Source organism: Cebus imitator, unplaced genomic scaffold (assembly GCF_001604975.1).
Source record: "Cebus imitator isolate Cc_AM_T3 unplaced genomic scaffold, Cebus_imitator-1.0 Scaffold129, whole genome shotgun sequence".
In the NCBI taxonomy this organism is placed as follows: Eukaryota; Metazoa; Chordata; class Mammalia; order Primates; family Cebidae; genus Cebus; species Cebus imitator.
The window spans coordinates 6,485,735-6,490,473 of record NW_016107444.1 but is presented as its reverse complement, the minus strand read 5'-3'; the positions used below and the strand labels follow the sequence as shown (position 1 = coordinate 6,490,473).

The window sequence follows — 4,739 nt, the reverse complement described above, 5'->3', positions numbered from 1 at the left end:
ACGATCGTGGCTGACTACAACCTCCGCCTCCCAGGTTCAAGCAATTCTTTAGCCTCAGCCTCCCAAGTAGCTGCGATTACAGGTGCCCACCACCATTCCCAGATAATTTTTTGTATTTTTAATAGAGATGGGGTTTTGCCATGTTGGCCATGGTCTTGAACTTCTGACCTCATGTGATCTACCCACCTCGGCCTCCCAAAGTGCTGGGATTACAGGTGTGAGCCGCTGCACCCGGGCCAAGTCTGTACTTTTAATACTTACACTATGCTGCTTTTCACTATGCTACTAGTGACGAAGAAATATGTAAGGTCGTGAATAAATTATCATAGCATTCTGTGCCTGTCTTTCAGGCCAGTAGGATAGCTCCTTTGCAGAATCTTTTCCCGTCTTTTATTCTTTTTATGCTTGCCTCTTAACCAAAACACTTTAACCAAAACTTAATTTTAGTAGTGGGGTTATCCTCACAAAGTCACTCATGTCGTTGTCAGAGGCCTACTCTGTTGGAAGCTGGTTAATTCGGAATGTGTTTTTTAATAAGGTTTCATGGCACTGATGGCCTCCTTAGCTCCAGATACACAACTGGTAAATACATTCCTTGTGCCTATTAATTGAGGCTTTGTGACTGGGTTACTGCATACATAACCTTTCTATGGCCAGTGAAACACCCAGTTCAGAAACAGTCTTCTTGATGAGATAGCATCATTTAATTAATTTATTTATTTTAAAGATAGGGTCTCACTCTGTCAGTCAGGTTGGAGTGCAATGGTGCATTCATAGCTCATTGCAGCCTCAAACGCTCTTCCCACCTCGGCCTCCTCAGCAGCTAGGACTACAGGTGTGTGCCACCACACCCAGCTAATTTTTAAATTTTTCAAATTTTTTGTAGAGTTGGGGTCTCACCATGTTGCCTAGGCTGGTCTTGAACTCCTGGCCTCAAGGGATCTTCCCGCCTTGGCCTCCCAGAGCACTGGAATTACAAGCATGAGCCACTGTGCCCAGCCAGTAGCATCATTTTAAAAATGAAGGATGAAACTTTTCAGTATATTTTCTGTAAGTAGTTGGTATAATGAAATGAGAATAAGCTTTAAAGTCAGATAGACCTGCATTTGAACCCCAGTTAAAGGATTAATCTGGCTTAACTTGATCAAGTTACATTACTTAACCTGCCTGAGTGGGAAGAATAATGCTTTTCTACCTGAGAACTTGTGAAGATTAAATAAAATGATGCGCGTAAAGCTTCTAACTGAGATCCTGATTATGTGGTAAGTGCAAAAAATGTCAACTCCATTCCCTTGCTAGTTTCTTGAAATAAGGCAGCTAGTTGCTCCACAAGTTACTGTTTGCAAGGGTATAACTTGTTCTTCCTCTTTCAGTAGCTCCCAACACATTGGGACCTAGAGTGTTGGCTTGGCTTCCCACGTCACCCTGGTGGTGTAATTTTGTGATAGATTTCCCCATTGTTTTCCATCTAGCTAGCTATCACTCCAGCAAAACGCTGTGGAGCTTAGGGATGATACTTAACTTTCCCTCAGTTTCCTAAATGCCAGCTGATTTGAGGTTGTCTAGTAAAACTACTAAACTACTAGTTTACTGACTAAAACCTTCCCCTCTTCTCACCTCTGTTGATAGCATTTTCCACTCACTCAGCCAAGCCAGAGGGTCAGAGTGAAATTTGATATTTCCCTCTTCCCCTTTTCCCATATCTAAATAGTCACCAGGGTCTAAAATTCAATTCCTAATTTTTCTTTTGAAGCCTTCTTTTTCTCTCCATTTCCAAGTATAATGGTTTATATGACTAAAAAATCTAGGGTGTACTATTGCTTCAGACATGCCCAAATATGGGTGTTCAAAGCTCTGTTTCCTGATGTGTTGTTTTCTTTCTCAAGTAGACTTTTCTACAGGATTACCTTAGCAACTCCAAGCTTAGCAATATCAGCAACAAAAAAGATGAAGTCCCAGTAGCTCCAGCAAAAGCAAAAATCCCAGGGCTGACTCTTTTTGGACTGACTCTTTTTGTTCCTGTTCTTGTGATCAGGGTGTGGGCTATTCTGCTTAGTCAGGACTAAATTATGTGCCCAGCCCTGGGTGCTAGAGTAGGGTGAGATCTTGGGACCTCATGGACCAGAGCAGAGAGATGGTTCCTCAGTGAAAAATCAGGGTTCTCTTACCAAAATAAAGGGACAAATTCTGGGCAGATATAAACAGCGTATTCATTCTAGATTCATATCATTTCTCCTTGGGGATTACTTCGTAACTAATCTTCCACCCTGAATTTAGTCCCTCAATTGCGGATAGCTTCAACCTGCTTATGGATTTTTTTTTTTTTTTTTTTGAGACGGAGTTTCGCTCTTGTTACCCAGGCTGGAGTGCAATGGCGCGATCTCGGCTCACCGCAACCTCCACCTCCTGGGTCCAGGCAATTCTCCTGCCTCAGCCTCCTGAGTAGCTGGGATTACAGGCATGCGCCACCATGCCCAGCTAATTTTTGTATTTTTAGTAGAGACGGGGTTTCACCATGTTGACCAGGATGGTCTCGATCTCTTGACCTTGTGATCCACCCGCCTCGGCCTCCCAAAGTGCTGGGATTACAGGCGTGAGCCACCGCGCCCGGCCCCTTCTGACTTTTCTAATAGAAACTTGCCTTTCTTTTTTTTTTTTTGAGACGGAGTTTCGCTCTTGTTACCTAGGCTGGAGTGCAATGGTGCGATCTCGGCTCACCGCAACCTCCGCCTCCTGGGTCCAGGCAATTCTCCTGCCTCAACCTCCTGAGTAGCTGGGATTACAGGCACGCGCCACCATGCCCAGCTAATTTTTTTTTGTATTTTTAGTAGAGACGGGGTTTCACCATGTTGACGAGGATGGTCTCGATCTCTTGACCTCGTGATCCACCCGTCTCGGCCTCCCAAAGGATTATTTTTTTCAGAAACAAAGTTACTATAATGTTTTACTCAGAGATGTTCAGTGGTTATCTGGGCTTGGTGGCGTACGCCTGTAATCTCAGCACTTTGGGAGCCCAAGATGGATGCGTCACCTGAGGTCAGGAGTTCAAGACCAGCCTGTTCAACATGGCAAAACCCTGTCTCTACTAAAAATACAAAAAATTAGCCAGGCATGGTTGTGCACCTCTATAATCCCACTTAGGAGGCTGAGACAGGAGAATTGCTTGAACCTGGGAGGCGGAGGTTGTGGTGAGCTGAGATGGTGCCACTTCACTCCAAACTGGGCAACAGAGCGAGACACTGTCTCAAAACAAAACAAAAGTAGTGTTCAGTGGTTTTCCCATTGAAAATAGAATATTTTCTGTGTCAAAACTCCTCACTCTGATATTCAGTCTTTATGTTAGTACTTATGAAGTTCTCGATTACAGAACCATGGCACGTTCGTCCACTCTCACATCTTTCTCGCCATTCTCATTCTGGCTTTTCTGCACTTGCTGCAATAGCTCCCTCTTTGTCTGAAGATCTCTTAGTCATCCCTTACATGACGCACCTTTAGAAGGCATCCCTCTCTATTAGAGTACATGTCACTTCATGGCATGGTTATATAAGTGCCCATTTCCCCCATGATGTTCTGAATTTCCTGACAGGTGGGACGCTTCCTCTTTAACCACCAGTGCCTAGCACAGCACCTGACATGTAGTTGGTGTTCAGTGAATATTTGCTTGAGGAATGAAAACATTAGCCATGTGGTCATGCCTCTTACAGTTAGGCAGATGCTAGTGAACTGTTGTCGTGGAGAGTGCCACTTTCTTCCCGTTTCTCCTATTCATTTTCACATTTTTAAATTTCCTATTTTATTTCTTTCCCATCCCTCTTTGATCATACTCTGGGTTAACAGTTTATATAGAACTGGTAGCAAAGCAGGATGATCACATGATTTTAAAGCAGTCCACATTGCGAGTTCAATTTGTGGTACAAAAATTACAGAAACATGCCCTTGAAGGTTGTGGGGAAACTGCTGTTGTCTGAACCCAGGAGGGGAAGGGTGTTTCAGCTGACTGCAAGGACTCTAAGCCTGAAGCAATTCTCAGTATTCCTGTCCCCACAGCTGTTTCTGCTTTTTTAAAGGGTTATCGCATTGTTGTCCAGGCTAGACTCGAACTTTTGAAGTCAAGCAATCCTGCTTCAGCCTCCTGAGTGACTAGGATTACAGGCATGTACCATTGTGCTCAGCATACCTTTTACCTTTAAATCGTGTACCAGAAATTGAAGAGACTGAAACACTTGTCTTTCCTCCTGTGCCATTGCTATTGAAGTGGTGGTGTGTGCCTGCTTTCCCTTGTTTGTAAAGCATTCTGCTGCCTACATGGTATAAGATGAGCCTGTGAAGTAATAAGATTGTCTTTCTTATATGTCTCATGAAATCAGCCTCATTGTTTTTCAGTGAAACGTTGTAAGTTTCTTCCATTGCATCAAGCAGATTTAAGTCTTTACTATATACACATGACATCCACTATTTGAGGAAGTCCTTCCTAGCTTTCTTACTTCGCTAAGAAAGTTTCTTTTCTTTCTTTCTTTCTTTCTTTCTTTTTCTTTTCTTTTCTTTTCTTTTCTTTCTTTTCTTCTTTCCTCAGCATAAACAGGGCCTTGCACTCTGTGCTTACCCACAGATTTCGCCTTAGTTTAAATGCAGTGGATATATTCTTTGGACATGGGACACTGCAACCAGACTTAATTATGTTGCAGACTGTCCAGTCCTATACAATTTTTGGCAGAATTTTTTTTTTTTTTTTTTTTTTT

The 4,739-nt window shown here is 43.0% G+C and overlaps 1 protein-coding gene across 9 annotated transcripts in view; it reads left to right on the top strand.

Moving 5' to 3' along the window:
• RUBCN (rubicon autophagy regulator) overlaps nt 1-4,739 on the top strand; it is a 74,628-nt gene that overhangs the window by 18,089 nt on the left and 51,800 nt on the right. Inside the window, exon 1 of one of the 9 annotated variants that reach the window (XM_017541016.2) lies at nt 914-1,050. The exons of the other annotated variants lie outside the window; for them this stretch is intronic. The gene's annotated coding sequence lies outside the window, so the exon portion shown is untranslated. Of the gene's footprint in view, nt 1-913; nt 1,051-4,739 lie in introns of those variants that run through there. 9 annotated transcript variants of the gene reach the window in all.